At 38.0% G+C, this 27,945-nt stretch overlaps 1 long non-coding RNA gene across 1 annotated transcript; it reads right to left on the bottom strand.

Annotated features, from left to right (window-relative positions):
* Positions 1–636: 636 nt before the first annotated feature.
* Positions 637–23,059, bottom strand: LOC148852703 (uncharacterized). The gene is made up of 2 exons (XR_016099029.1): positions 22,509–23,059; positions 637–1,288 (listed from the first exon to the last, which is right to left on the bottom strand). It is a non-coding gene; the product is annotated as an uncharacterized LOC148852703 (long non-coding RNA).
* Positions 23,060–27,945: the final 4,886 nt, after the last annotated feature.

Raw genomic sequence — 27,945 nt, 5'->3', positions numbered from 1 at the left:
GGTTGTCAAAGCCCTCAAAATTAGTACTAGTCCCACAATAAAATAATTGTAGTAAAAAGTGGTACTAGGTCGAATCTCACAGGGAGTAAATTAATAATCTCTTAGTCGAATGGATAAAGTAACCAAGTGGGGGAATTAATTGCTGAAATTAAAAGAACAGAAAGTAAATAGCAACTTAAACAAGAGAGATCAATCTTACCAAATTCTGATTCAAGGGTTCGGGTTGAATCAATTGGCCATCGATCCTAGGTAAAATTCAACAGTCTTGCAATTTAAGCATTTACCCTTAGATTTATTAGGATAGCCAGAATAAAACTTGTGTTTCCCTAAATCAGTTGACCAAACCCAGCATTCGATCAACACTTATCTTTAATCAATTGGGTACGATAGCGCTCCATATTAATTAATGATAGCATTAAGCTTTGTGAAAACAGTTAAACCAAAATAACTTTAATTGAGAATTATTGAATCTTGTTCCATCGATTCCCTTTAGGTTAAAATATGTCAATGCATTGGTAAGAGGCTGTCATGAACAATTGACCCAAAAGGATATTAACTTATTTGCTACTTGTATCACTATTTGTGACAATTACGGATCGCCGAAATCATGGATAGTAGTAGGAAAATCAACATTAATTCAGTTTGTCAAACTAATTAACATCAACATCCAATAAAAATATGCACAAGAATTAATGAATACTTGAATTAGAAAGCAAGAAAATAAATTAATTACAGAACCTCACAATGACACAATCGAACCTCTCCCCTTGAACCAGAAAAAAGAAGCTTAGCTGCTCATGATCTGCGCAATCTCCATGCTCTGCTTCTCCATGGCCGAACTGCTTTCTTGAGTTTCTTGATTTTCTTAATAATCTCTTGGATCTTGGAGTGAGTGATGCTACAACTGGTTTGCCCCCCTCTTTATATTGCTAAAGGAGAGGGCTGTTTTCCAACTCTTTCTAGGAGATCATCCTATCTTCAGGGAGTCTTGATCTTCTTTGAACTAATCATATCTTATCTCTTATGTAATGATCTAATCTCAATCTTCTTATCTCTCTAGGATTACATTCAAGACTTTAGATATGATAAGACTCTCTCATCGGAGATTACATTAGAAATTGAGACTCTTGACTCTTGATTTCGAGTTGAGTTGCTTTGATAACTTGGGCTGTTTCAAGGTACTTCTGCGAGTTAGGCTTCAGTTGTGAAATGGGCCTGGCTACAAACTTGTTCCGACTTTGGGCTCGTTTTCATACTCTATGAACTGTTAATGCATGAGATTCAACATCTACAAAAGAATAAAGTCCAATTGACTATGCTATTCCGAGTTGAATAGTAAAACTAGTGTGAGATGGAGCATAAAATGCATTCACATAAAAAAAAGTGTGAGGTGGAGCATAAAATGCATTCACATATAAAAAAGTGTGAGATGGAGCATAAAATGCACTCACACCTAGAAAACAATTGAGGGAAGAAAAAAAGAAAAATTGGTGACAACTGAGGTTGAAGGGGACAAAATACAGTTGAACTCTCAATGAAGTGCAGTTACAGATTCAAACCTAGTTCAAATTGATGGTTAATTTTTGTAGTCAAGGAGTTGATCTACATATTGAACGGGAGTGAAAACTAGATCTTGACGAATCTCATGTTCTCTCTTTCCTTGGCTCTTATGCATGTGTTAAATAGTAGTTTACATGAATAGGAGTTGAATACTTACAGATGTTTCCCAACCACTCAATGCAATTCCCTTCTACAAACTCATCCGATAAATGGTGAGAATAAAATTGGGAGATGATCAGTTTATGGTTGATGTCTTTGCTTGAGGACAAGCAAAAGCTTAAGTGTGGGGGTATTTGATGAGTACATGGTTTACTTACAATTTATGCAGTTATTGAATGAATTTTATGTCGATTTGATTGGATTTCACCCTATCTTAGATCGATTTTGAGAAAGAATTTAGGGGAAACCAACTCAAGAAAAAGAAGGCATAAAGTAAGAAAAGAGAGCCAAAATTTAATCAATTTAGCCCAGCCCAGCCAAGAAAGCAGTGGAGGAGCAATCGACCCATGTAACCCATGCTACACTCTTTGGGGGAACCCAAATAGAGAGCCTAGCAAGCAAGCTAAATTTGGCCCAGCAAAGAGGAGCCCACTTTCAGTCAAAAAGCAGCCTATAGTACAGCCAAAATATGCTTAAAACTCAGCTTAGTTGTAGTCCAAAGTGCAGCCCGAAGGGAGCAAGGGGCGGCAACTTCTAGAGGTTTCAAGAAGAAGAGAAAAGAGCAATCTATTCTAGAAGATTCAAGAGAGGGGTGAGGTGGCAGCATCCTAGGCTCCTTGAAAGCCTATTTAAGGAGGCCTCTTAAAGGGGAGAGTGTTCAATTGCTGGAGTTCAAGGCTCTCCCCTTGGGTTCGAAATTCTTGAAGAGAAGAGAAGAGAAGAGGAGAGGAGAAAGAGCTAGGCACAAGAAGGAGAAGGGCTGAAGAGATCCAAGAAATCAAGAGAGAAGAAGGTGAGTTCGAATTGGGGGAAAGCATGATTGAGAGATTCTTTGTTCTATTTCTACTTAATTTGTGTTTTCTTGAGTTTGAATTCAGCTTCAATTCATGAAATTTCTCTTCATTTCTTTCATTCCTTCTTGTTGTAATCAAATGCTGTAAAGTTCAGATTGTAATCAAGATCTTTGGAGCATTCAAATAGACTAGATCTAATCTTGTTGTTTCTTGAATAAAGTATGAATTGTAGATCAGATTGGCCGAATTGATCTCTTAAAAATCTAGATCTGAAATTTCAGATATGAGATTTATAAGGACTGAATTGCTTGGGAAAAAATTCAGACCTTCATATTTCAGCTTGGCCGATTTGATCTAACTCTTGGAATTTCTAGAGTGCTTGAGAGAGAGTTAGAAATTCAGATATGTTATTCAAGAACTGAATTGCATGCAAGGTTAGAGATTGAAAGAATTGTAGGATCCATCTAATGGATGCCATGAAGGGTGCGGAAAGGGTGGGTGAATTTCAAAAAAAAATTTCCTACATTCTTCCAACTGGGAATTATATTCCCTGAATTTAGAATACATTATTCAAGGATTCTACTTGAACCATAATTAAACCAGATCTGAACCAAAGGAAACAGGAAAGATTATACCTGATCCGGAGAAACAATATCTCCCAAAGTTGGTGTTCACGCCCAAAGAAGAAACCAAGATCCGCTCCTGCTGAAGATGATACAGCTTTGGATGGAACGGAACTAGCAGGGTGCGCCCTACACACTGGATTCTTCACAAGAATCCTCTGGAAACCTTAAACACCGAATCTTTTTGTCTTTCTTGCAAGACTATTGTCAAGAACTAACTTCTTGACATCCTGTTGCTGCAAAGATCTAATCTTCCAATAGGGAGTGGCGGCGGCTGGACGAGGAGAAATCCAGGGACGAAGAGGGCAGAACTGTCTCTTCTCTCTGGAGTCTGTGAGAGATCTGATCTCAATTTGCAGGATGTGTTTCTTGCTTACTCAAACCCCCTAGTTCGAAATCTGATATTTCTGCTAGGGTTTTCTCCTATTTCTTCTTGATTAAGAAACCTCCTAATATTTTTGGGAGTTATCCAAATCCAAATCAGTATTTGGATAAGGGTTAATCTTAATCTTATCTGCAGATTAAGTTAGTTAACTCCTGATCTTATCAGGAGGTTACCAGATTCAAATCTAATTTGAATTTGGTCTCTTAGAGTGGATAAGACTAAAGACCCAATCCTTTTACTAACATTAATCTCAGATTCGCCCCATGAACAGGTGATCATATCAGCCCAGTTCGAAATGGGCTTTTGGCCCATTAAGTGTTCAATGTTTAACCAGTTTCCAATCTGCTGCCCAGTTGGGCTTTTTTGTATGGCGTGGGACCCAAGCATTGATCTACACACCAGCCATATGGGTTCGGCCCAGCCTTTATTACAAGGCCCAGCCGAATTCACTAAAAGACTCAGTGAACCCCTTGAGCCCATCACATGGACCCTATGGGCCCAACACTTACATTAAGTGGTCCCTGGGCCAAGCCATCTTATAAAAACCTAGGGACTGTGGGCAGGTGCAAGATTAGCCCATCAGGTATTATCCTAAATGGTCTTACACTTAACCTCTCAGCCCTTAATGATTAAGCACTGTCCGACAAGAGAAGACCTCTCCCTCGGCTGCAAGGAATAGTGCCACACTCTCTACTCACATGGATCTTGGGAATTAAAACATTTTGCAAATCTTTTGAAACCATACATATACATATACATATATATATATATATATATATATATATATATATATATATATATATATATTAATTTTGCAAAACAAAATTCCAATGATTGAAATCAACTGCTGGCAGTTTGGTTTCCATCAGAGAGAGTGCATTCCCGATCATTACCATTGTCCGACAAAGGGGCTGGTCTTGTCACTATGACCACTCACTCAGATGAATTCTCAGACTGCCCTAACATGTCCAGGTTTTGACCCCCACTAAGGATCTCACTGATTGACACATCAAAGACAGCCCGATCCGACACCTAGTGATGTGTCATAATCGAGTCTAGGGGTCAGGTGTAACTTTCCAGTTTTGCCCATCTGTCTCCAAGGTCTAGGGCAATACTGAAAATCTGGTCCGGTTCAAGGGTTCAAACAATCCCATACTGCATGTGCCTTGGGTCTTACCCTGATGGCCGAAACAAGCCATCCCAACACTTGGTGGCACATCAGTATCAGCCTTGGCAGGATAAATCTCCTCAGACTTGTCCAATGGTTGTGAACATTTAAAACTAACACAAGTTTCTATAAGTGTCTAGTTTTAGGGTGTTACACAGAATTATACCAAACAACATGAATCAAACATGCACTTTAATTTATTTCCACTAAATAACAAAAGTACATCAAATCCGATTGAAGCTAAGGGCATACAAGACTATCTAACAGCTCCCACTTGCACTTAGGTCCAATCTGGTATAAGCCAGAGTCCCATACTTTCCACGTGTTTCTCAAACACCTTCTGTATCAGTGGCTTAGTCAATGGGTCTGCCACATTATCCGTTGATGCTACCTTCTGAATTAGGACATCCCCTCGACCAACGATCTCCTGCAGTAGATGGTGCTTCCTCTCGATGTGCTTTGACTTCGAGTGGGCTCGAGGCTCTTTAGCCTGGGCGATCGCTCCATTGTTGTCACACAACAACGGGATGGGTGATGTGTTGGACGGAATTACTCCTAATTCGTGTATGAATTTCTTCATCCACACGGCTTCCTTGGCAGCTTCACTTGCGGCAATGTACTCGGCCTCGGTTGTGGAGTCTGCAGTGGACCCCTATTTGTTGCTTTTCCAGAAAACAGCACATGATCCTATCATGAAAACATACCCAGATGTAGATTTTCTATCATCTGGATCCGATTGGAAATCGGCATCGGTATACCCCATAACTTATAGTGAACTACCATCGAATACCAAACAAAACTCTTTTGTCCTTCGAAGGTATTTTAAGTATGTTCTTCACAACAGTCCAATGCTCCTGCCTTGGGTTAGCTTGGAATCAGCTTACCACACTCACCGCCTGAGCTATGTCTGGGCGAGTGCACAGCATGGCATACATGATGCTCCCTACGGCTGAGGCATAGGGAACGTCTCTCATGCCCTCAATCTCCTTAAAAGTCTTAGGAGACATCTTCTTGGAGAGAGTTACTCCATGTCTGAAAGGAACATTTCCTTTCTTGGAGTTTTCCATGCTGTACCTTTTGACAATTTTGTCAATGTAAGCAACCTGGGATAATCCAATTATCCGCTTTGATCTATCTCTATAGAGTCAAAGACCCAGTATATATGAAACTTCTCCAAGATCTTTCATGGAGAACTGCTGTGATAGCCATATCTTGACCGAAGTCAACATTCCTACATCATTCCCAATGAGTAGGATATCGTCCACGTACAATACCAAAAAGGTAATCTTATCCCCACTGGACTTCTTGTAAACACAGGGCTCATCCAGATTCTGCTCAAATTCAAACGTTTTGATGGCAGAATCAAAACGGATGTTCCAACTCCTAGAAGCCTGCTTAAATCCATATATGGATCTATTGAGTTTACATACCATGTGTTCCTAACCAGCAACAATGAAGCCTTGCGGTTACTGCATGTAGATATCTTCACTAAGATCTCCATTCAGGAACACGGTTCTGACATCCATTTGCCAAATCTCATAGTTATGGTATGCTGCTATATCTAGCAGGATCCTAATGGATTTAAGCATGGCCACGGGTGAAAATGTTTCCTTATAATCGATGCCTTTTTTCTGAGTATACCCTTTCGCCACCAAGCGAGCTTTGTAGGTCTCAATCCTACCATCGGGGCCCTTCTTCCTCTTGTAGATCCATTTGCAACCAATTGCTCTTACCCCGGAGGGCGGATCTACTAGAGTCCAGACTCCATTGGTCTCCATCGAGTCCATCTCAGCTCTCATGGCCTCCACCCACTTCTGGGAATCTATGTCTAACATAGCTTCCGCATAAGTCACGGGATCCTCTTCACTGGTCAAGGCTTCCACCAGGTAGGTATCCTGGTCATAACCATACCAGATTGGTGGTCTGGATACCCGGGTGGACCTTCTAGGTTGGTCACTACCTGGAACTTGTGGGACATCTCCCACTGCTCCTGAGCTCTCCTCATCAAGAACTATTTCCTAACAGTGAGTGTCTATGATGTATTCGGATTCTAAGAATTGGGCGTTTCGACTGTAGAACACTTTCTGCTCACTTGGGTCATAGAATAGATAACCCACTGAATCCTTTGGGTAGCCTATAACCCCAAATCTTCAAGTGTCTCACACTTGGTTTCCTTCTGGTCCATAGTTCATATGGAGTTTTTGGAACTGATTTGGTTGGAACCCAATTCAGCACGTAGATAGCAGTCTCTAATGCATATCCCCAAAAGGATGTGGGTAATTGTGAGCGTACAAGAAGTGACCGGACCATGTCCAACAAGGTCTTATTCCTCCTCTCTGAAACACCGTTGAGTTGAGGTGTAGCAGGAGGAGCTAGTTGTGACACTATCCCATTGTCCTTTAAGTAGCCCCTGAATTCGTTAGAGAGATACTTGTCACCTCGATCAGATCGAAGGGCCTTAACTTCTCTCCCTAACTGTTTCTCGACTTCCTGTCTGAACTCTTTGAACTTTTCAAAGGATTCAGACTTGTGTCTCATTAGGTACACGTAACCACATCGTGAAAAATCATCTGTAAAGGTGATGAAGTACACATGTTGATTCCGTGTCTTAACACTCAGGGGACCACATACATCAGTATGTATTAGGTCAAGTGTGCCTCCAGATCTTTCAGGCTTACCGTCAAATGGCCACTTAGTCATCTTACCTTGAAGGCAAGGCTCACAAGTGGGAAGATTTTTTATGGTTAGCAAATCCAAAGGACTATCCTTTACCAGTCTTGTGATTCGGTCAACACCGATATGGCCAAGTCGGTAATGCCAGAGGCACGTGGGATTAATTGTATCACGATTCCTTTTCTTGGGATTTTTGACCGACGTAGTTTCGGTTATGTTAGTTTCTAGAAAAGGATGTAGAACATAGAGACCATTCTCTAGTTCCCCGTATGCGATGAATTTGTTATTCCGTTTAACAGTAATCATATTACTAAAATAAACAATATATCCATCAGCACACAATTTAGAAACAGAAATTAAATTTCTTCTCAAGTTCTGTACATAAAGACAATCTTTAAGTACAATGAATCATTCTCTAAAAACTAATTCTACGGTTCTTATCGCTGCAGCTGCAACACTTGCAGTCGTTCCCAAGAATAGTGTCATTTCGCCATCACTCAATCTTCTGCTAACTTTGAACCCCTGCAGTGAGTTACACGCATGAGTTGAAGCCCCGGAGTCAACACACCAGGACACAGAAGTAACTAACATTTTAGTTTCTATGACACAAGTTTCAATGTTACATTTCTTAGATTCCAGGTAGGCAGGACAGTTCCTCTTCCAGTGGTCGGTCTGTTTGCAGAAGTGACAGACATCAGATGCCTTGTTCTTCTTCTACTTCTTGGTTTTGGCAGCTTTCTTTTGGGGCTTCTTTGCCTTTCTCTTTTTCTTGTCCGATTTGTTAGCTTCAGCAAGCATAACCACAGGCTCATCTTTCTTTAAAAGATTCTCGGCCCTCTGCAACATATTGCTGAGTTCCTGGACGCTGACATTCAGCTTATTCAGTTCATGGTGAATGCATTAAAGGAAGAGGGCAAAGAATTCAGGATGGCATCCACTTGCGTGCCAAGATCTAACCTGGATCCAAGAGCTTCGAGTTCGTTAATGTATCCCATCATCCAAAGACAATGGTCATGAACTTTCTGCCCTTTGGACATCTGCGCAGTCATGAATAATTTCAGGACTTTCTGTCGAATAAAACGGTTCTGCTCTTCATACATTGTTCTTAGACCGTCCAATATGCCATTGGCTAGTTCGATCTGATCGAACTGCCTCTGTATTGAGTTGTCTAATGAGGCAATGACAAAGCAGCGGGCTAGGGAGTTCTTATCCTCCCAATCTTGGTAGTCCCTCCTGCGGGCCTCAGAAGCCCTATCACCCAGACGTTCCGGGGTAGGATTTTTCACCACCTTATCTAACTTTTCAGAAGTTAGGACCAACATAAGATTTCTGTACCAGTCTGCATAGTTTGGGCCCTTAAGCTTGTTATCGTCTATAAGCTTTGCAAATTGACCGTTTGTCATTTTCTGATAAAACAGTAAGACATTAGTCCACAACCTTAATTTGATTCATGTTACTTACATAGATATGGCTTTTAATCTATGTTCCATTCCCATTTATTCATCTATGAGATTTTCCCTCCCTTCTCAGTGACGGAGATGGCAGAATGTCTCTAAAAATGTGAGAAATCACATAAGGTGCGTGAAGCCAACTGTTTCAGCTGCATAACCCCACCACCTTTCTGTGACGGATCATATCCACTCATCAGATGAGTTTCCCTTTGGCCTCTGTCAGACAAGGTTCAGAACCGTTTTCAGGTAAACCTTTCTGTCCAGTGAGTGCACACCCATCATATTCAGGTTACGCCAAGGTACCGTGAGAGAGTTCCCATTTTCTGATGAAACCCCTCCCACATCGATTTATGAAGCCCCTATCATCTAATGAAACACTCTAATAGATCCAACAGCAAATGGATAGCCCAATTTTATGGTGCGTTTCCTCATTACTGATGGACCCATTATTGTGCTAATGACGGAAGGCCTTTAAGAGAGTCCATCAAATGGATCTCCCTATCACACGCACTCTTATTTGCTTGAGGGAACAAAATTATGCCCTAATTCTAATTTAGGTCAAACCAAAGTGGCTCCCACTGGCTTTCATAAAGTCAGATTTCTAGTGGGCCTCAATCGGCTAGGGGTTCCGTACGCATCCCTTTTCAGGGTTGTGGGGTCCACCAAGTAGAGAGGGGATCATCTAATGACCTTAAGGGACACCATAGCAATGATGTGCATTCAACCATGGTATGCGCAAGAGCCACTAACGAGTCAACATGGGCCAAGTGCTTATGGCCCTTGGTCGCAGCACATCAAACATTCAAACATCACATGTAAAGGAGGATTTGATCCAATCAATTAACTACTGTAAAGCCCATCGAATAGCCCATTTAAAAAACTTAAAGCATTAACAATTAATGTCTACTAGGTGTATGGGCTGAATAGCAGTTAGCAGTTCGGCCCATACAACTTTTCTCACAATAATGGGCTTTTACAGTTTTAACCCGTTAAAACTGGGCTTTACAGGTGGGCCGAATTAATCCATGTAATTGAACATCAGATTTGGAATAACCAATGTGAGAAATATGGACTGAAAAACAACCCCCTTCGAATCTCAGATTCGGTCCAAACAGTTTTGGTCCAATCTAGTCCGAAATGGTCCAAAACTGATTTTCAATTCAAGAATTAATTCATGAGAGATCTGAAATTAATAATTTTGATTTTAGACAATCACAAATCAAATATGGACTGTTCGTACCACCTGCAAAATAGAGGTTAATCACAAATATTACAGTTTCATAAACTGTAAATCGCAATAGGCGATTTCTCCATCTACAAATCTCCAGCGCCGCCATCTTCTTCTTCTTTAATCAAGAAAATAAATAAAAACAGAAATCCTATTTCTATTAATTAATTACATTCTTGATCAAATCCTATACATTCATTCTAGAAAAAAAATTATTTACAGACCGAATTGAATAAAATAAATGAAAAAGGGTGCATAGACTATCTACGCCAAAACTGCACTGCGATCTCCAGGTTCGAACAACCCATTAACAAGAAACCATTTGTTGAAAAAAAGAAAGAAAGCAATCTGCGCAGATCTTGGCAGAACATCTTCTATCCATCTGCGCAGGGTCAGATCTGATTTTCTTTTGGTTCAAGATTTGAATATGTGGCTCTGATACCACTGAAAAAATGGTAGGATCCATCTAATGGACGCCATGAAGGGTACGGAAAGGGTGGGCAAATTTTAAAAAAAAATTTCCTACCTTCTTCCAACTGGGAATTCTATTCCCTGAATTTAGAATACATTATTTAAGGATTCTACTTGAACCATAATCAAACCAGATCTGAACCAAAGGAAACATGAAAGATTATACCTGATCCGGAGAAACAATATCTCCCAAAGTTGGTGTTCACGCCCAAAGAAGAAACCAAGATCTGCTCCTACAGAAGATGATACAGCTGTGAATGAAAACGGAACCGGCAGGATGCGTCCTATACACTGCATTTTTCACAAGAATCCTCTGGAAACCTTGAACACCGAATCTTTTTGTCTTTTTTGCAAGACTGTTGTCAATAACTAATTTCTTGACTTCCTGTTGCTGCAAAGATCCAATCTTCCAACAGGGAGTGGCGGCGGCTGGAGGAGGAGAAATCCAAGGACAAAGGGCAGAACTGTCTCTTCTCTCTGGAGTCTGTGAGAGATCTGATTTCTAGAGTCTCAAGCAATCCCATACTGTATGTGCCTTGGGTCTTACCCTGATGGCCGAAACAAGCCATCCCAACACTTGGTGGCACATCAGTATCAGCCTTGGCAAGATAAATCTCTCCAGACTTATCCAATGGCTATGAACATTTAAAACTAACACAAGTTTCTATAAGTGTCTAGTTTTAGGGTGTTACATAGAATTATACCAAACAACATGAATCAAACATGCACTTTAATTTATTTCCACCAAATAACAAAAGTACATCAAATCCGATTGAAGCTAAAGGCATACAAGACTGTCTAACAGAGATAACTTGCATAGTTTAGTTGGTGATCAATTCAAATCTGCACTTGAAAGATGATGTTCATTGCCTTGGGATTTCACCAAGCCAATGCTGAATTATATCCTATTCAAATGAGTTAAGAAGGTTGATTGCTGAATCATGTATTTGGATTTTTAGCTTACTCTTTCATCTTGAATGCAAGGTATTTTAGCCAATGCTTCTTAGGTAGATTGTAGCTTAGGATTTAGGATTTGAATAAAGTTGTAATGTTTTGTTAATCAGATAAGAATTAACCAATTTAGTATTAATAGTTGCTTCCTAAATCCCCGTGGGAATGATACTCTGCTCATCTCTTTATTACTTGAACAACTAGTGCACTTGATAGTGTCACAATGACCCACCAACTTCAATCACCCCATTTGCCATAGCTCTATACTTTGCTTCAACACTTGACCTTGCCACTACATTTTGCTTCATTTTTCTCCATGTCACTAGATTTCCTCCTACAAAGGTACAGTACCCACTTGTGGATTTTTTATCATCCACAACACCTGCCTAGTTAGCACCTATGTAGACTTCCACCTTCAAATGATTATGTTTGCTGAATAGTAACCCTGTTCCTGGATACTTCTTCAAGTACCTAAGAATTCTCCCTACTACATCCATGTGTTTTCTTTTAGGGGAATACATGAATTGGCTTAGGACCCCAACTAAGTAAGTAATGTCAGGCTGAGTCGTAGACAAATAAAGCAACCTCCCTAGTAGTCTTTGAAATTGTTTCACATCTTTTAGCGGTTCACCATCATAGTTTCCCAGTTTATGGTGAACATCCATAGGGGTATTGGCTAGTTTTGCACCTAACTTACTTGTATCCTATAACAGATCTAGGATACACTTCCTCTAAGAGATGAAGATGCCCCTTTTTGAGCGGGCAACTTCAATTCCAAGAAAGAAGTTTAGGGGATCCAAACCTTTCACTTCAAATTGAGAGACTAGGAATTCCTTCAACTTTTGTATTTCTGTGCTCCAGTTTCCTGTAATGATGATATCATTTATGTGTACTATTAACACAACCACTCGTTCTTGATGCCTCTTCACGAAGAGAGTGTGATTAGACTGACATTGTTTGAACCCCACCTTGTTGAAGTACCATATGAAATTTACTGAACCACGCTCTAGGAGATTGTTTTAGGCCATAGAAAGGCTTTCTTAATTTGTATACTATACTCACTTCTTTTTGCCCAAAAACTAGGGGGTTGAACCATGTACACCTCCTCCTCCAAATCACCATTTAAAAAGGCATTCTTAATATCCCGTTGATGCAATTTCTACTCAAGGTTTGCAGCCAATGATATAAGAACCCAAATTGAGATCATCTTGGCTACTAGGAAAAATATCTCGTCATAGTCAACACCATAAACTTGGGTATACCCTTTAGCTACCAGCCTTTCTTTGTACCTTTCAATTATCCTGTTTGCCTTGTGTTTCACTGTACTTACACCCCATTGGGTCTTCTATTGGAAGATCTATCAACTCCCATGTTTGATTCTTATGGAGGGCATTGATCTCTTCCTTCATATCATTTGTCCATTCAGGGTATTTTAAAGCTTCTACCATGTTTCTAGGTATGTGAATACTATCAACTACAGAAAAGAAGGAACGGTGAGAAGGGGAAATGTTGTCATAGGACATATACTGGGTAATGGGGTGTTTGGTAGTGCATGACCTGACCCATTTTCTATGAGCAATAGGTGTTGGAATTACCTCCTAGGAACCAGACAATGTTGGTTGCTTAATGTTTGGTGTCTCCACATCCTTGTCACATTGCTAATCTCTATGATGTTGACATTGGAAGACACAAAAATGAGCGAGATCCGGTCCCCCTGAGGAGAATCAGGGAAAAATAGTTCAAACTCAAAAAAAGAGACGTCCATGGAGACAAAGAACTTATGGCCAATGGGATCAAAGCATCAGTAACCTTTTTACAAAGAGGGATACCCCAGAAAGACCCATGGAATAGACCAAGGATCCAACTTACCACAGGACGGGGACAAGTCATATGGCACAAGGCCCTACCATATGATTCCAAGTAACTACAAGATGATCCATAATGTCTTCCTTGGGGTCAGTACCAATGAAGCGTTCTCGAGTAGTATCAGTTGGCACCATAGTAGACTGAGTTTCTTGGGTTACCACATTTGTTGCATTATGAGTTGCATTAGGCTTCTTCTGACTTTGTATCTTACACTGTTCTTGGTTCTTTACATCCCACTTTGGTCTCCCATGGAGCTCCCAACATGTGTCACGAGTATGTCTTGAACAACGATAGTGAATGCAGAACAACTTATCCTTATCATCAGCTTTATTGGAGTCATTTTTCTTTCCCATATTATTTTAACCCTTGTAGTTAATGCTACCGGTTGCTCCCCCTAAGTTGTAACCATCACACTCCTCCTACTACTTTCCTCAAACTGAACAAGGGCATACACCTCTTGGACTGAGGGTAATTCTTTACTTCCTAAAATATGAACTCTAAGGGGTTCATATATAAGCTTTAGCCCCAAGAAGAAGGCAAAAACCTAGCTGAGAAACCAACTTCTTATAGGCTCTAGAATCATCCTTATGTTTCCATTCTATAGCCTGATAGTGGTCTAATTCTTTCCACATTGAGGTAAGAGATGAATAATAGGCTGATAGGTTGTGGTTTCCCTATTTACATGTTGATGATTCAACTTGTAACTGGTAGATCTTAGCAAAGTGCCTTTGCTTTGAATAGGTGGTTTTGGCCTATTCCCATATCTCAGTTGCAGTATCTTCCCACATAAAATTCCTTTTCACATCAGATTCCATGGCTGCAAGAATCCAGGACATCACCATATTGTTTTCTTGGTCCCACCGATCATGTTCAACAGTCCCACTCTTGGGTTCCTTCACCGTTCCATTTATGTAGCCAGCTTTTCCCCTTGCTGTTACATAAAATTTTACACCTTTGGCCCATTCCAGGTAGTTCAGGCCATTCAAAGGAGTGATCGGCATAGGGAACATCATGCTTTCAGTCCCCATACCTACTATACCATGGGTTGATGTAACCCTAAATGATGCAGAATCATCGTTCGCTATTTTTCAAAGGCAGGTCTACAAGCCATGGAACCAATATTCACATGAGTACTACTTCTAATAGTCACAATTAAGGCATAAAACACCACACCCTACTTTTGAAAGTATATACACACTACTGCAACACATAAACAGTCTATGAAGAAAAAGAAAACCGTTGTACCAAGTATACTGCTATAAATTCCACACTTCACACACTAATTTTAGCACATACTTGGACAAAGGGGACCACACACCCTTGTACAACACCTATATAAAGCTGCAAAAACATAACCAGACCTTTACAACATCAGTCGAAGGTCAAAAAAAGGAAGTTTTTTGGTCTTCACAGCACCAGTCAAAGGAGCCAAGCCTTCACAGCACTAGCTGAAGGTCACAACATCATCCGAAGGTCAAAAAATAGGTTTTATAGATCTTCACAGCATCAATAGAAGGAAGGAAGCTTCATAGCATCAACTTCCACCAATTAGGGTTACCTTGGTGCTATGACCAAGGAAGAACCTAGAAGAAGAAACAAGAGATGTTTTTCATCAATCTGATTTCAAGTTTTTTGTCTTCATAGTCTAGAAAAAAAAAAAAAAGTTGATGCCCTGGGTTGAGAGAATACTCTTTAGCGAAAAGAAACTATTGCCCAGAATCAATGTTTGCTTTGATACCTTGTGATCATACAGGGAAGAAGAATAAGAGAGAAAAGAGAAGAAGAAGAAGAAGAAGAAGAAGAAGAAGATGAGAGGGTCGAAAGATGAGAGCTGGCGGTGCTCAGCTTCTCTTTTATTTAAAATTTGTACTATAACAATTACAAGAAATTGCTCAAAGGCCGCTAACGGCACACCCTAAACAAAAGAAAAGAACATGCTGCCAGCAATCTTAGAAAACACCAATGTAACAACATAAATAAAGAGAAAAAATAGTTTAAACTAACAACACATCGTTAATATCTATTTACATTGGTTAGATAAGAGATAAAGAAAAAAATAAAAGGTTTTGAAGACATCTTCCTATTTTACTAAATACCCAATTACACCCTATTGGGTCTTCCTGAAGGGATGAGAGATTCATCATATGGATGGCCGAACCCTACAAGAAGGTTGGGCGAAATTTCAAAAATTTCTCTCTTTCCCATGTGGGAATCACATTCCCTATTTTAGAAAATTGCATTTTCAAGAATCAATTTTGAACCTAAACCAGACACCAGACTAGATCTTAAACCAAAAGGGAGTAGAGGGATATACCTGATACAAAGTAATAATAATAACCTCCAATGAAGGTGTTCATGCCCAAGGAAAAATCCAAAGACTGCTTTCACTGAAGATGACACAATGTAGGATGAAGCAGAATCAACATGATGGTTGTTCAGCAAGAACTGAATTCTTCAGCAAGAATTTGATGGAGGGCTAGTGAGCACGACTTCAGATTACCTTTTCTGCCAAAAGGTAATATCAATAACCCTTCTTGATCGCTCCCATAGGTGGAGATTGAACTGGTATGGTGGCAAGAGCAGGAGAGAAGGAGACAGTGCAGTCAAACCGTGTTGTCTCTCTCTGGAATTCAGCAGTCAGTCAGATGATTTCTATTGTGTCTGAGGGTTCGCCCTTCTCTCCTGTTTATAGCCTTAAAGAGAGGTTCTCGTAATCACATTAGGAGTTTCCTAATCCAAATCTTGTATTTGGATCTGGACTCTCTTTAAGAGATAAGGATAGTCCATTATTTTATCTACAAATAAAGATCAGCCCTCCTAACCTAATTAGGGGTTTCTTGATCCAAATCTTTATTTGGATTTAGATTCTTTGAGTGGATATGGATAATCCCTTATCCTACCTGCTGATCTAAATCCCAGAACTGCCCCCTTTTAATTAATCTCATTAAGTTAGTTCGAATTGGGTTTTACGCCCATTAAGTCCATCTACTCACTTAGCCTCCTAACTGCTACCCAGTTGGTTATCCTTGTATGGTGTGGGACCCAAACATTGATTTATACATCAGCCACATGGGTTCAATCCAACTTCTGTTACAAGGCCTAGCCGAATTCACTATAGGAGATAGTGAACCTTTGAGTCCATCACCATGGACTCTTAATGGGCCCAACATTTACACTAAATGGTCCCTAGGTCAAGCCACCTTATAAAAACCCAGAGACTGTGGGCAAATGCAAGATTAGCCCATCATGTATTTCCCTCAATGGTCTTACACTTAACCTCTCAACCCATAATGATCAAACACTGTCCGACAAGAGAGGACTTCTCCCTCACCTGCAATGTACAATGGCACACTCTTTACTCACATGGATCAAAGGAATTAAAACATTTTAAAACCATAATATTTTTATGTATTTCTATATAAATATATTTTTCAAAACAAAATTCAATGGTTGAAATCAACTGCCGACAGTTTAGGTTTCCATCAGAGAGTGTGCATCGCTAATCATTCACTTTGTCTGATAAATGGGCTAATCCTGTCACTATGATCACCCACTCAGATGAATTCCTGACCCGTAGCTATGAAACCTTGCGGTTGCTGCATATAGATATCTTCACTAAGATCTCCATTCAGGAACACAGTTTTGACATCCATTTGCCAAATCTCGTAATCATTACGCTGCTACAACTAGTAGGATCCTAATGGATTTAAGCATGGCCACTGGCGAAAAGGTTTCTTCATAATCGATTCATTCTTTCTGAATGTACCCTTTCGCCACAAGATGAACCTTGTAAATCTCAACCTTACCATCGGGGCCCTTCTTCCTCTTATAGATCCATTTGCAACCATTTGCTTTTACCCTAGGGGGTGAATCTACTAGAGTCCAGACTCCATTGGTCTCCATTGAGTTCATCTTAGCTCTCATGGCAAGTAGCCACTTCAAGGAATCTATGTCCAACATAGCTTCCGTATAAGTCACGGGATTCTCCTCACTGGTCGTGGCTTCCACCAAATAACTTTCTTGGTCATAGCCGAAACGAACTGGAGGCCAAGAAACCTGGGTAGATCTTCTAGGTTGGTCATTAACTGGTGCTTGTGGAACATCTCCCACTACCCCTGAGCTCTCCTCATCAAGAACAAATTCTTGACGATGATTGTTCAGGATGTAATCATCTTCCAAGAAATTGGCATTTCGACTACAGAACACCTTCTGTTCTCCTAGTCATAGAATAAGTAACCCACAGAGACTTTGGGGTAGCCTATAAATAGGCAACGACTGGTCTTGGATTCCAATTTGTCAGCACCTGTTCTTTTAACATGTGCCAAACAACCCCAAATCTTCAAGTGTCTCACACTTGGTTTTTTTACCGGTCCAAAGCTCATATGAAGTCTTTGGAATTGATTTGGTTGGAACCCGATTCAGCATGTATATTGTACTTTGTAATGCGTATCCCTAAAAGGATGTGGGTAATTCTGAGTGTATGAGAAGTGATCGGACCATATCCAATAAAGTCCAGTTCCTCATCTCTGACACACCATTTAGCTGTGGTGTAGCAGGAGGGGCTAGCCGTGAGACAATCCCATTGTCCTTTAAGTAGTCCCTGAATTCGTCAGAGAAATACTCGCCACCTCGATCTGATCGAGGGGTCTTAATTTCTCTCCCTAACTATTTCTCGACCTCTTATCTGAATTCTTTGAACTTTTTAAAAGATTCAGACTTATGTCTCATTAGGTACACGTAACCATACCGTGAGTAATCATCGGTAAATGTTATGAAATAAACGTGCTAGTTATGTGTCCTAACATTCGTGGGACCACATACATCAGTATGTATAAGGTCAAGTGTGCTTGTCGATCTTTCAAGCTTATTGTTAAATGGCTGTTTCGTCATTTTACCCTAAAGGCAAGGTTCATAGGTTGGAAGATCTTTTATAATTAGAAAATCCAAAGGACCATCCTTTACCAACCTTGTGATATAATCTATATTAATGTGGCCAAGTCGGTAATGCCACAAGCACATGGGATTCATTGTATCACAGGTCATCTTCTTAGGTTGAGAGAATACTCCTTAATGAAAAGAAACTATTGCCTATCTGAGTCCTGGCAGCGCCCAACTTCTCTTTTATTTAAAATTTGTATTATAACAATTAAAAGAAATTGCTCATAGGCCCCTAATAACACACCCTAAACAAAAGAAAAGAACATGTTGCCAGCAATCTTAGCTAACACCATTGTAATAACATAAATAAACAGAAAAAACAGTTTAAACTAACAACACATCGTTAATATCTGTTTACACTGGTTAGATAAGAGATAAAGAAAAAAATAAAAGGTTTTGAAGACATCTTCCTATTTCACCACAATCACACTGTGTTATACGAACCCACATCCTTTCCTCATAGCGTGTGCAAATCACAAAATATAGTTCCGGATGAGCAGTCTTAGCTAACACCATTGTAACAACATAAATAAAGTGAAAAAATAGTTTAAACTAACAACACATCGTTAATATCTGTTTACGCTAGTTAGATAAGAGATAAAAAAAAATAAAAGGTTTTGAAGACATCTTCCTATTTCACCACAATCACACTGTGTTATACGAACCCACATCTTTCCTCATAGCGTGTGCAAATCAAAAAATACAGTTCTAGATGAGTTGAGCCTCTATCTCCCACCTAATAACATCAATCATTCCCTACAACAAAGGTATCATAATTTAGTAGTGATGAGATATAGTTCTATGTGTTCTTACACACGGAATTCATATGTACCTACTGGATCAAAGTTAAAATCCACACCCCGGGGTGATCCCCTCCATGTACTTCACCACAAACACACCACACTCGCTTCCACTACAAAACATATATCACTTTTTTCCTCACATATAATAACTATCATACAATGACCCCAACACCTAAGCATTCACCACATAACATGTACCCAAATTGTTTTGGGGGCTGACTCCACAAATTCAAAGGGTCAACTGGTGACCCAGACAACAAACGATGCCAATTTCTCCCTCAATGTAGCTTGCTACTAGTTAACACGAAATCAAATAGACATGTATCAACAAACTGAGTTATTATCTTCTACCCAACCAATGGTGTAAAAATCAACACCATGGTACATACCATGGTCCTTGCATATGCTTGGTGATAGTTGTTATTTAGGGAACTATACACTTTGAATTTTTGGTGCAAAATATCCACCACCATTAGTTGCCAATATGAGTGATCCGAATGTGGTATGAACACCTTGTTAGACACCAATATTTCTTCGAGTTTTAGCTACTGATACAAAACATCATGGTGGGTGTCCAAGAAATTCAATTGCATTACAAATGCAAAACATTGAAATTATATCACAAAATGCATCGCCAGGTTGTATGGATTTTAACTACATTGCAAGCAACAACCCATACCGGTGTCATTGAAGACATAACATATCTTGATGGTGTTGGTGGGTCTTGCCATAAGCAAAAACCCATACACATCTATCACCTATAAAACCAATAATGTCAAATAAGCACAAGTAAAGTAATGGAATTTTTTATGGGCAAGTTCACCTCAGAAACTAGATTGCCAATTAGACTTATACGACATACAACACCCACTTAAACCAAAATAGTACATCATCCTAGACCCATGCTTCAGGGTTGAAGAGGGCAGCAAGCAATCTAGGGTCAGAAACACTACACTATCATTCCATACTACTTGTTCACTACCATGAGAATAACCATTCATCAGCCTCATTAGACAATAAAAATTAAATGGACAAAATAAACTATAAAGAAAATCAATTAAATAGACAAAATCTAGTATATAATCATGTGCACTTACCCTCGCTTGGAGTTGTTCAAGAACTATTTCACAACTGCCAAATCCTCCTTCAAAAGCAATTCCTTCCTCTTAAAAGAAGACCACAAAGGTTGTGCACCCACAGATTGCACCAAATACTCCACAAGTCACTACAATACTAATCAACTCAACCCTAGACACAAGACCATGACAGCACTAATGGTTATCACTTCACTTTCTCCTTCTCTACTCTTTTAGACCTTGTAACAATGGCAAACTCTTTCGCTACATGCCTTTACTACCCAGGAGCTAGGTAAGGCAACACCACTGTGATGCTTTTCTTCCACTCTCTCCTTGATCGGGAAAACCTACATTTGTAGGTAGAGGCAATGGAGGGAGACATATTAATGATTTCACATGATGGGGCTCCAACATCTCTGCTAACCCTTTTAGGATATTGCTCTACCTTCATAGTTCCTCCTATGACTCCAACAAACAGGTTTGCACCATAACCATTAAATTCCAGCAGGCAGGTTGCCAAAGCTTTCAAGCCTTTACTCAATGGTACTCCATCTAGATCCAGACCATTACTTGTTAACATTGCATGGAGCCTCATAACTTCATCACGAAATGATTCATTCTACTTTCTTGTTGAGGCATATTGGCTGGCCTCCATACACAGAATTTGATATATAGATTCAACACAAGATTTGCGGAGTCCTTGTAAAATCAAGTTAGGAATTGGTTAATAAATCTCAACACTAGCAACTTGTCAATTTATATATTACTCAAAACATGTAAGCTGCGCTAATAATACTTTCTGCCCCTTTTGACCCCACCTATGACCAAGGTCCTCACTATCGCTCAATGGTTCCTTACCCATGCTATGGCCCCTTTACTCCACAAACTGCATATGAACACTAAATTTTATTGCTCTATTAAAATTCAACTTACATGACCCTCCAACTGAACCTCCACCAAGGTTTTCTCTTCACTAGTAGGGTTTAGAACCTCAACAATCTATAACAAGTTCAAAAATCCATGCGAGCTCTTAGTTCTCCCCATAACTAAATGAATAGAAACTACAAACACCACAAGTAAAGGAACAGAAGTGAGAACCATTTTGGCTTAACTTTCATCAACAAATCATCTCTCTTCACGTTCCATTTATAGCCCATGTTCCCCCACTTGAATAGACGAGGACTGGCATCGAGAACTGAAGGAGTCAAAAGCACTATGTGCTCGTAAAGCCATGACTACAAAAAGCAAACAACCAATAAGCAATGGTCAATTGAATGGGATTTACGTAAAGTATAAATAAAAAAAGAATGAATACCATCGACACTAACCATAACTACAATACTGCATCCAAATAGGTTTTTTTTTAATGTGGATGCACCTCTACTCGATCCAGAACCAACACCGGATACAATCCGGTCAATACCACCAACCAGGTAATCATGTACACATTTTCCCTAAACATAATCCTTGATACGTAGTAAATCGTCATCGTATCCAACCCTGAAGGAGCTCACCCTCGAGCTGCCAATAAGAAAAAAATAATCAGCTTCACCACCTCCTCAATGTGCTCCTCACCATCCAAGAGAACAATTTCTTTAGTCTACACCACACCACATCTAACTCTACAAAGGCATAGTGATTTTCATCCAATCCAAACGAAGCCATGAAAAATATCCTACTAGGAAGGCCTTTACGATAGGGCATTAGTACTATCCGACAGGCTAAGCCCCGTTATCAATGCAACATCAGTCATAGAAGGTTTCACAATCCTTCCACCAACTATAAAGCAACGACTATCTGAGTCCCATGATTTTAGTAGATCACTTAGAAGGGATTCTCCCACAAGCACATGTGGAAAATCTAAGAAATGACCAAAGGGAGTTTGTTGGAGTCTTCGTTTGGGTTTCAAACTTAGTGGCAAACTATTCACCATCTCTCTAAACTGTTTAGTGGAACACCTTGTCCCAATTTTCACACCTGACATTTCCTATCAGGAATTTAACCCCCATACATTAGCACAAGAGACAATCGGCACACAGTGTATCATTTCAATTAGATATAAGAAATGACAAAGCTTAACTCTCACTCAACCAAACCAAGAAATCAACTCTAAAAAATAAACTATTCAATACAAGGTATTCCCCAAACAAATGATCTGTACATTGTGGTTTGTATAATGCATGCAATAGTGTTCCAATTTGTATTGAACATTGGTCCTTGTACCTATTGCTTGAATACCTACTAAAATGGAGCTATACCAACTCTAGTTTGAGAGACAACACAAAGGATAATGGGAATTGGAAATTAAAACTTCCACATTAAGGATTGACACTAAACAATTCCTTCTTAGATAGGTCCTTACCGCACTGAAGGCAATGGAATAGGGGAGGCTCTCACAATCCTTTCAACTCTCAAAGGTAGGGGAAGAAGGAGATTGAAGATATTTCTGTCTGCAAACCAAGCTTCGAGCTTTCTTCCAACGATTAATGAGTGGTGCCTCTGACAGTCGGTGAACATATAGAGGGCTTATGAGAATCCTTTCAACAGTTGAAACTTAGCGAAGAAGGGATCGAAGAAATGTCTTCACTTTCTTCTTTTTTGCATTCAGGGGTATAAATCAAGATTCCTTTCAATGGCTGGTGAATGGAGGTGAATGTAGGGGGTCTCAGAGAATCCTTTCAACGTTCGAGCACTCGGGAAAAAGGAGAGCGAAGAGGGAATCTTTGAGAATCTTCCAACGTTCGAAAACTCAGGAAGAAGAGATCTTCCAACATTTGAAAACTCAGGAGGAAGAGAGTGGAGTGCTTTTGACGACCGGTGAACAATGAACACAAAGGGGCTTTCGAAAATTCGGGAAGGAGAGCGAAAATTTTCTTCTTTCTTCTACTTTTTTCTTTTTGCGTTCAAGGGTATAATGGAAAAACAACCAAAATTTCTCATTAATGTGTGTGGCGAGTGGAGTTGCCCATAAATACTGACTTGTTAAGTGAGGTCGACGTTTCGAATGTCATATCATGTTACTCAAGATTTTGTTTTCCGAGGTGGACTTGTCCGTAAAAACCCCAAAAATATTGTCCACCATATGAAGCATAGTACCCATAACCCATATATGTACGAGTACAATAATCAATACGATTCCATGTTAATAAAAAGTTACTAATTTTGGTAATAATTTTAATAAATTAAATTCAATTAATTCCTATTAACAAAAAATTTCCATTAATGCAAAGTTGTCTAACATTAATAGAAACTAACAAGTGTAAAAAAATAAGAAAAAATAGTGCAAATTTACTAGTTTTACAATTTTTTGAATTTAAGTTCTACATAAAATGAGAAATAATGAATTAATTTATTATTTCTAGAAATGAAGACCGAAAACTGAATAAAATGTTAATAAAAATTAATAAAATTGTCCAACAATAAAATATCAAGAAAATAAAAAAAATACTATCAATGTATTATTCCTACAACTTACTTTTAGGAATTTAAATTATAGTTTAAAATAAAAATAAAAAATCTAACAATAATTGGTGAAATTATAAACAAAATTAATAAAACTAATTTCAAGTGTAACTTCAAAAAGTAAATACTAGAATCCATCCAAATTCCATTTAAAATAATGAAAATTAAATTAAGTATGAAAATCCATTTAATATTTTAATTAATAAAAATATGTTTATTAATTGACATACAATTATAATTTAAAATTTACTTAAGTTTCACTTAGAAATAAAAAAAATAGTAAAAAGACACTAAAATTAATAAAAGATATTAAAAGTTAACTAATTTGTATCTAAGAATCGTTAAAAAAATAAGAAATAGAGCTAGTGATTCATAAATTGAAAATAAAATCCATTTAAAAATAACTAATATTAATATAAAATTAAAATATGTTAATAAAAAGTAAAAATTTTAAAAATAATAAAAGTAGCCCAATTACATTCTATATTAAAATAATAAAAAAATGGCCCAATTAAGAATAAGATGGGGTTCCTTGTACTTCACTTTCGCTTAACAAGGCCTTGCATCGCATGGTTGGAACTACTGGATATTTAGTTTGAGATTCATATCCTGCTATTTTATAATAATAATATAGAGAAAACAAATTTTAGGAAGTTGAAGTTTTGGGTTGTGTTAAGCTGTACATTACAAGGACTTATCTCCTTTTGATCTTAAAAACTCAGTATTTGTAAGAGCATTTTAACTGCAAAAAGGAGATAAGTCCTTCAAATAAGGAATGCCAAATGTAGCCTTAAGGGGTAGACATGGGATAGGGTTTACTTAAGGTTCATTGCCCTGTTGTTACGAGAGTTTGATCTCACACCTCCAATTGGGCCTAAGACCCAAGCTAGAGGTCAAACTGATTTATCCAACTTGAGTCTAACCTGTACTGAAATTTGATGCATTCAGGTTGGGATTGACTCCAAGCTGAACTCAGGTTGGTCAATCAGCCCATGCTAAAATTAACATACATGTGTGCATGAATGTTGGTAGATATGCAAATATGTATGCATATGCATGTATATGTATGAAAATATGTATGGTCAGGTTGAGTTAGGGTTGGGATAAAATTAGATCATGCTCGAGGGTTGAAAATCCAAGCCCAACCAGTGCAAAACTGTGAGCTGGATCGTTTTGGTTTCAAGAGGTCCTGTTCTTTTTTTCTTGGAGTGGTACTGTTCAAATTGTACCCTTATTTTATGTTGATCCAAGAAATTGTAATTTTCACTAGAACATTCCCTTAGGTTATGTTTAGTTTGAAGGAAAAAGTAAGGAAAGGAAAGGAAAGGTGGGGAAGCCTTTACAAACCTTGTATACTGTATACGTATATTGTCCATACCCAAGAAGAACTTCCATACTTTGTGGTGATAAGGGTTATTGCCCAAATATAAGCTCATGCCCTGGACTTTGGGCTTATGTCATCTAATAATAAAAATTTAATTACTTGAAAAATTTTAAATTATATAATGTATAATACATATATACTATATTATAAAGTGATTAGGTCCCATGTCATCAGCCCTCTCTTTCTCACATACCCCTTCCCAACCCTCTCCTTATTGCCACATCAGCACCCCTATTTTCTCTATCTCTATCCCCTTTACATTTTTTATCAAAGAAAATTCTATTCTTTCCTATTTTCTTCTTTCTTTGCATAAAAGTCATCCTACAATATCTCCCACTCCTAAAACCTCTCCTTAACTATTTCTCTCATAACCCCCATCTCTCTCTCTCTCTCTCTCTCTCTCTCTCTCTCTCTCTTTATTCATATGTTTTTAACAAATAAATTTTAATAAATGATGGCTCTTTATTAGATTATATCTCTATCACCCTTGCCTCCACATCCCTACAATCTCTCCCCCATTTATTGCTTCCTTTTCCTCCTCTATTTAATTGTTGTTTTAATTATTAAGAAAAGGGTAAATTGCTAAAACCTCCATTGAAGTTTCTGGCTGTTGCTGAAACCTTTGTTCAAGTTTTGACATAGTTGCAGGTAGGCCCCCTTTGTTAGAATCTTCTCAAAAGAGGCATGAGCAAGTCCAAAATACCCATGTAGTTATTTTTTACCAAAATATTTATTTTCCAATTTTCTCTTCATATGAATCGCTATGCCAAACCCTTCCAATCTCTTTTTTGAAAATTGATTTATTTTCCAAAAATTTGCCCTTCATATCAATCACTCAAATGTAAAGTTGCAGCTTTAAATTCTCTATTTTTTATTTTATTATAAAGTTTGTATTATTTTTCTTTAGAAACCAACCTTAATAGTAATTTCAGGAGCATTTTGGACATTTTTGTGCTTCTTTTTAGAAGATTCTACTAGAAGGGGTCTACTTGCAACTGTCAGAAAGTTCAGGGGAGGTGAATGCAATTATCAAAGTTTAGGGAAGGCTTCAACAATAGTGAGAAACTTCGGGGGAGGTTTCAGCAATTTACCCTTATCTCCCTAAACCTCTCAAAATTACTAATTTATTGCTCTCAAACTCTCATTTTATCTCCTCCTTTTATACTTTTCAAAATTACTTAATAAACGTCTCTCCTAATTCCTAAAATCACTTCTCATTCATAAAGTATTGCTAATAACTAAGTCTTTTTTGTTAGACTCTTAACTAATCTCCACTTCCCAACTTCTAATTAAGACACATTATATATGGTTGACCATTTTTGCCTCTGGGTTGCAGGTCACCGGTTCGACCATACAGGTTGAACAGATTAGACCATTCTATGTATGTGTGTGTGTATGTGTGTGCAAATACATATTTTATCAATAAATGGAATACAAGTATGTTTTACATATAATATTTGTATTATTTTATATTTAATTTATGTTTTTAATTCAATTTTAATATTTTATTTGTAAAAATATTAAAAATTGTGATTTAAGGCCAAAATATGGGTTTTTCGTGAAAATAGCAAGGCAAGGCGCTCATAGCACCTAGGAACACATAGAAAAAAGAAGGATCACCTCAATCATACATCGAAGTGCAAAGTTATGGCCCACGAAAGTTTGCGCATACATTAAGTGTGCAACCGTAACCTTGTTACTGAGTCGAACGGATCAATGATTGAACCATTTGGGTCAAACGATTTTTGATTGAAGGGCAGGTTTCAATAGAACCAAACCCAAAATCAAGGTTAGAGTTGGTTTGACTTGGCTTGCTTATCCTTCCATAGATCTCAAGTCCCACATTGCTTAGAAATGAGAATGAAGGCCTTGTTTATAAGAACTCTCATATATGAGTTTATTAATGTGTTGGCATGTCAACTCATGAATATGTAAACATGAATTAAAACTTTTATATAAATTTAATATAAAATAAAATAAAATATATTTGTATACATAATACATGATATAATATATTTATTATCACCATCCAAGCCTCATTGATTCCAATTGAATTTTGTGGGCCAGGTCTATCTGAGCCTGAAGCGTTGGGCCCATGCCTAACTAGAAATTTGTGTATGATGCCAACCTAGGCAGGGGTGGGCATACACACACAGAACTGGGACTGGGCACATAATTTATGAGATGGGCTGGGTCATGAACGATCACCTCTATACTTGGCTTTTTTTTGTAAAAGCAAGTGTATCTTACACCAATATGGCTGTATCGTATCAGACTACATCGACACAGGATACTCTACGATTGCATGTGCATTGGTCCGATACACCATCATATCGGTGCATATCGATTGATACAAAAACGTATCGACCCTGGTTTCAACAAATGAGTGCCTCACTTAAAAGGAATGGCATGATTTGAACCTAATTTAATTTATGCTTAAGCACGCTAGTACTTTTAACCATAAAGTCATTTCTTATTTCATGTCAATAAGTATAATAAGTTATCTTTTATTAAATTAATGTCTACATGCAAAACAAAAAAAAAAAAAAAAAAAACAACATACATTTATTTTCAACAACTCCAATGAGAAATTAAAAAGAGCAATATTCAAAATTAATATTTTGTAAATCAATGAAATAAATAATTTATAAAATTTACATATATATCAAAGGATGAATTTTAATTTCAAAAATTTATACAAATAAAATATTAAAAATATAATAATTATTCTTTTGATGGTAATAATAAAATAATTATTTTAATACTCAGAATTGATGAATTTGCACAAGATATATATCTTAAAATTTTTATAAATTATTAATTAATATTTTAATTTGAATTAAATAACAATGTATTTATTATTTACAAAAATAAAAATATTGTTTACAAAGTATTTTTAAATATAATATAAATTGAATCCATCAAATCCATTAATCTACATTTTATTCTAATA

The sequence above is a fragment of the Nelumbo lutea genome, chromosome 5 (genome assembly GCF_056320005.1).
Source record: "Nelumbo lutea isolate HS-2025 chromosome 5, American lotus-T2T, whole genome shotgun sequence".
In the NCBI taxonomy this organism is placed as follows: domain Eukaryota; kingdom Viridiplantae; phylum Streptophyta; class Magnoliopsida; order Proteales; family Nelumbonaceae; genus Nelumbo; species Nelumbo lutea.
This window is presented reverse-complemented; position numbering and strand designations above follow the sequence as displayed.